Raw genomic sequence first — 6,304 nt, 5'->3', positions numbered from 1 at the left:
CTTAGTTATGGACTATATTGGGGTAGGTGTAAAATAGTAATCTTATCCTGAGAAAAGACTATGATATTGAGCTAAGTAATATTATGATCTTGGTAGCTCGGGGAGCCGAAGAAGCAGCAGTCGGGGAATTTCCAGTCAGTAGTAGAGGGTTATCAGCAAGTTCAGCAGTGCAGGTGAGTTTCCCTTTGTGTGGATGGGTCTACGGCCACAATGCCGGCCCATGTAGTTATGAGTAGGAAGACCCGGGGGTTAGCCCTAGGCACCGTATGTTAGTATGATATTCAGGACCAAGGTCCGATAGCGGGCGGGTGCCCAAGGAATGGTTTGCATGATAGAATATACTTGTTGTCTGTGTGATACATGTATATGCCTGGTAGGGGGGTGAGTGTGGGCAAGGTCCCGTATCTCACCTATAGCAGAGTGTGGATGGTGTTCCATATCTCATTAGCAGCAGAGCAGGGGCGAGGCCCAAGTTAGGGAAGGAGTGAGTGTGGGCTGGGCCCGTATCTCAATATTAGTAGGAGTGTGGATGGGGTTCCATGGCTCATTAGTAGCAGGACAGGGGCGGGGCCCAAGATAGGCGAGACCTTTAGGACAGGATACAGTAGTGTATGTTAGTTATGTGTTATGCGTTATCTTACATGTTTGTATATGTTTAGCGGGTGAGGCCCAGAGACAGGCGAGGCCTAAGAGAAATAGATCTGTATACCGAGCGGGGCTCGATGCCAGACGGGGCCTGATGCCGGGCGGGGCCCGATGTCGGAGCAAGTCCGATGCCGGGCTAGTCCCGATGCAGCAGGGGCGAGGCCCAATATGTGATTATGTGTATGGTATGTGGTAGGTTGGGGAACTCACTAAGCTTCGTGCCTACGGTTTTCAGTTTTGGTTTCAGGTACTTCCGGTAGCGGAGGGAAGAGCTCGGGGTGATCGCATGGCACACACCATTGATTAGCCAGCCTGGGATGTTTTACTCTGATGAAATGAACAAGTGTTTTGAAAAGATACTCTGATTTGTTATATAACTCTTTTAGTATGTTTGAAATGATTTAATACTATGGTTTAGTTATGACTTAAAAATGAAATTTTCGGACCGTATTTTTGGGATGTTACAAGTTGGTATCAGAGCCTTGGTTTGAGGGATTCGGGCACACTTTCGGGTGTGTCTGAACTCAAACTAAGGAAGTGGTATAGAGTTTTCAAACGAAAAGAGTTTTAGAAAAGCAAAAAGAATTTTAGAAAGAAAAGAACTTTGAAAAGAGAAAAAGGGTGTGGTGTATGCAATCAGCCGAGCTCAAGTAAGTACCCCAAAATACCCATACAAGTTATGTTATGATATGCTTATTAGAACTGCATGCTAGATTAGGACTAAGGATCTAGGAGGATGCCTTATGTGCCTGTTATATGTGTATGAGCCTTATGAATTGCATGCTAGTACAGATTCCTGATTAGAGGATAGAACAGCTGATTGTATTATGTGGTTATCTTTCCTAGTGCCCGAATGTTGCATGCTTTGTGCTATTAGGAGTTTTAGTTATCTCTCATTAACTAGTAAACAAATATGTTAAGTTACATATCGCAGGGACTAAATAATTTAAGAAGGTTAGGTCTAACCCTATTTCGCAGCTCTTGTCTGAGTCTAACCGTTGTAGGGTAGGACCTCTAATTCGAAGAATTATCTAGTCTAAGCAATATGTAATGGTATTCACGAGTTAGTTAAGGGGAGATAACAGGGAATTCTTATACAACTGATGGCAGATAGTGAGTTGGAGGTTACCCTAGGGTAAGCCTAGGATGAGAGTAGTGCTGGGAGCGGTGTTAATAGCAGTGAAAGGGACTTGGTGTAGTCGAGGCAATTCTTGAGGAAAGTATGGATAGATGTGGAAGGTAGTAGGGGACCATACTACTGAAAGAAGAGGATCTGTACTCGATTTGGGAAAGGCCGAGATGAGACCGGGAAACTTGTAGTGTGTGTGTATGATCCCTTAACAATGATGAGTATTCTGATAGCTATTATGATATGTTTTCAGCATGGTGACATTGCGTGAGAGACCAGTGGGAGGATCAGGCGCCGGAGGGGGATCAAGCTCGGGTTCAGGGACCGAGCAGCTCGAGGAGCGTATGAGAGAGTTTGTATCAGCGGAGATTACACGCGGCATACTAGACCAGACTCCTGTGATCTTTGGCACAGTCAAGGAGGGTATACTAGAGATTTTGGATGAGAGGCTGGGAGCCTTCCGGACAGAGATGATAGCGATGGTGGGAGCGCGTACTTTGACTTTCCGGGAGTTCAGAGCTTGTGGAGCTCCAGACTACCATGCGGCTAGGGACCCCATTGCTAGCAGCAGGTGGTTGGCCGATGTTGCTAATGCATTCCGTACGAGCCGGTGTACCGAGGGGGACAAGGTTAGACTCGCCTCCTGTCTTCTGAAGGACAAAGCGAGGGATTGGTGGGAGGAGGTTGGTCATGCCTTGGGGGATGATGTCGCGTTGGACGCGATGACATGAAGTTATTTCTCGGCCAGGTTCAGGGCTGAGTTTTCACCGATTATTGAGGTGCAGCAGTTGGCACGGGAGTTTCAGGATTTGACACAGACTACTGAGACTGTGGCGGAGATCACCGCCAAGTTTAGAGAGAGGGCTCTTCTTGTTCCGCAGTATATCGCAGATGAGGAGATGAAAAAGGCCCAATATCACGAGATGTTTAGGGCTGACATCAGGGAGTTTGTGAGCAGGTCCGGCTGTAAGACGCTGGAAGACATGATTTCTCGGGCTAGAGAGAGGGAGATCGATTTGGAGCAGATCCGGAAGAGGAAGCCGGATGAGGTTCAGGTAGCCATAGGATCGGGCAAAAGGCCCAAGGGGTCGGATTTGAGATCAAGGGATTATCAGAACCGCAGCCGATGCGGGAAGTGTGGTCGGACGCACGAGGGTGCGTGTAGGAGTGGTAGTGGTGGAGATTCTGGTTGCTTCAAGTGCGGCCAGACTGGTCATTTTAGCAGAGATTGTACTGCGACCACCACTCAGGGATCAGACCTGATATGTTTTCACTGCAGTCAGCGGGGCCACAAGAGGGCCCAGTGTCCGAGTTTGCTTTCAGCAGGACGGGTGATAGCACCTGCCCCTGCGACGTTGAGGATTACAAACGGCCGACAGGGCCGAGCAGAGGCGTCTGCGGTAGGAGGCAGGGCTTTCTAGATGACTACCATGGAGACGCGAGCAGCACCGGACGTTGCAGGTGCGTATCTTTTATTTCCTCGTTAACTTTTACTCATGATTATATTGTACGGTTCTGCATCGTTATTGGTATTAGTATTTCAGAATTGTGTGGCCTGCTTGTGAGTAAGATATATGCCATCTGCATACCGAGGACTTTAGAATGATAGTTAGAGGATGTTCCTTTCTAGAGCAGGTTACTTAGGATGCAGTAACTGTAGCATGCCTGTGTGGGACTCGATGGTGTCCCGCTAGTTTCAGGAAGGTGTTGTTGAGTGATAGATCGGTTAGATCCCTGACCGTGGTAAGCTTGGGTTTGCAGCAGATTGGTTGAAGGATTAGGAATTCTATTCAAGCACTGAGCCGCGAGGTATTAGTAGAATCAAAGTGGGGGAGAACCCTCCGAGTATTCAAGGGCAGGAGCACGCAGATCCAAAATGAGTAAGCGACCTCTAAAAAAGAAAGGAAGTAGCACGGCGACTGATGGATCAAGGAGCGCAGGGCTGGGAATTTGAGAAACTTCCCAACATGGAGTTCATGTCTTCGAGCTGGTTGGTAACCAGTCTGGGAAAATAAGGTTGGAGGAATCGCATGTAGGACTCGAGTGAGTCGGAATGTAGATTGCGAGAACGTTCGGCATGGGATGCTTTCGGATTAGTAGTCAGTGACAGAGACAACATGGGGAGCATCGTAGGACTGCGGGATATCCGCAACATTCCCCAGCAGCGAGGTAGTGAGGGAAGTGATGTAAGACTGCGGGTAAGCCCTAGCATTCATTAGCAGTATAGTTAGCGGAGTGTGGGCGAAGGCCCGTATCTCCTAGTGATCAAGGTAGAGATCAGGAAAGGGTAGTTTGTTGAAAATAGTATGGAGTTAACCTGCGTAGCCCTAGAGAGGTGAGACCTTGGGAGAGGCTGCTCCAGGATACAGTTCGGTGAGACCCGTGGGCGAGGCCCGTATGTGAGTAGCAGTATATGTGAGACGTGAGAGTAGGGTTGCTCAGTAATATGGTTTTGGGTGAGACCAGTGGGCGAGGCCCGTGAGATTATAGTAGCACATATGGGACCTGGTAGGGACCTTAGGTTCAAGTTAGGGGATCGAGGATCCCAGGACTTGTAGCGCCAGAGTGGCAGAGTAGATGGAGTAGTATTAGATAGCCGAAGTTTCTTCGGAAGTCGCTGGGAGTGACTAGGAGATTGTGTTGGGAGTAGCAACCGGTGGGAGTCCGGTAATCCAGATATTGATAGATTAGTGGGGACCAGGGTGGTCTCGGTTCATCCGGAAGGCGGATAAGGGACAACAAAATTTTCAGTTAGTGGCAGTGATGATAAGAGGACTATGGTATAAGACAGCTAATTGACCGAGGGTGTTACGCCTCTCACAGCAGGGTTGGATAATCTCAAAGGGAAGGGTTTGACCCTGTTGCGCAACTCTCGTCTGAGTCTTAACCGTTGCAGGGATGAATCTTTTACTCGAAGGACTATCTGATCCATTCGATGGGATGAATGCTCAGCACTAAATTGTAGTAGTAAGAAGTATTCAGTGTGTACCGGCAGTAGTGGCCAGCACTGGGAGTGACTGTAGTAATGGATACCGTGAAGGGTATGCCCTTCACAGTGTTAGATGAGAGGATTAGTTAAGGTATGCTGCCTCAGGAAGGTCAGAAAACACGCATGGAAAAGGGGGTGAACCCCTAGGATGCCCAGTATAAGTACTCGAGGAGTACCGGAGGATTGTCAGACGAGTAAGTTACGTTCTCAGAATCGACGGGATTAGAGTGCACCCAAGAGTATTATCTGCAAGGACTAGCTTTAGTTGGAATGATCGGACAGGAAGGCAGTAAGTAGATTGCAGGATAGTTGGCAGTAGCGGACTTCGAGGACGAAGTCTAGTTTAAGTGGGGGAGAGTTGTAACGCCCTGTTCTAAATTACTCAATTATAGAATTTCAGAGGCCAAGGCTAGGGGCGTTCTAGTCTTTTAAGAGTCCTAAAGGTATTATTCGAGAAGGTTTTGGGCCGGGGAGTGTTGTTAGACGCGTAGAGCTTCTTGCCACCTTTCCGTGGATATAAAGTTCATCGGAAACGAATCAAGAATGAAGGAGTTATGACACTTTGAAGATAATGACATTTATGACCCTTAATGGAAAAGTTGACAAGGCAGTCCCTAGCATGCACAAAGTGCATGCGTGTTTAGCTGGGTACACCCAACGTAAGGCTGGTGTACGCCCAGTGTAGCAAGGCAAAAGATCGCAGGTTTTTAAGGCGTACGCCCAGCGTACGAGAATTACGCCCATCGTACGCTAACAACCTCTAAACCCTATTTTTGGGAGTGCCACTATATAAAGAACATAAAGGATTCAACCCTAGCCCCCATATCAGCCTCCCCAACCTCAGAAGAAACCCTAGAACGTCCCAACCTTCATTTTGTGAGATCTTGACCTTGAAAAGCTTATTTTGGTGGTTTAAAGCTTGGAAGAGAAAAGAAGAAGATTGGCAAGGAGGAACCTTGGAAGCTAGAGCTTATAGATCTGGGATAAGTGCTTCATTTCGGACCTCTACAAGGTAAAAAGTTTTGAGCTTGATGATTATTCTCTTAGATCTCTCTTAGTACAAGTTTATGGACTTTTTGGTCCCAATAATGGGTCTTTGAGACTTAAGCATGTTTCTAAGACCAGGGTTGCCTCCCTTAGAGTCATATGTGTCCCATAAGCAGTAAAGTTCCAACCTTTAGGACTTATATGAGTTCATGCATGGGTTAAGACCTTCATCCATGGAAATAGATTATGGTTTTTGGAGTTGGGGCTTATGTGAGTCAAGGAAGCCATAAAGTAAGCAACTTTATGGTTTAAGACGTGAAATAAGACTTGGATCTGAGTTGGTAGCTTCTGAATCGAGGTATTCAGCTCTTAATAGAGAAAGGACTTAACATAGCATTACGACGAGCGTATGTGCAGGTACGCCCAGCGTACACGTCATCGAGCCTGTACGCCCAGCGTATATTGAATTACGCCCCGCGTAACGCTGCCAGTTTGGGCCTTGAGTATTTGGGCCTCGGTGTGGGCTGTGCTTTGGACTTTGGGTCTTTGGGCCG

Source organism: Lactuca virosa, chromosome 3 (genome assembly GCF_052849685.1).
Source record: "Lactuca virosa cultivar CGN04683 chromosome 3, Lactuca_virosa_CGN04683_v6, whole genome shotgun sequence".
Classification (NCBI taxonomy): Eukaryota; Viridiplantae; Streptophyta; class Magnoliopsida; order Asterales; family Asteraceae; genus Lactuca; species Lactuca virosa.
This window is presented reverse-complemented; position numbering follows the sequence as displayed.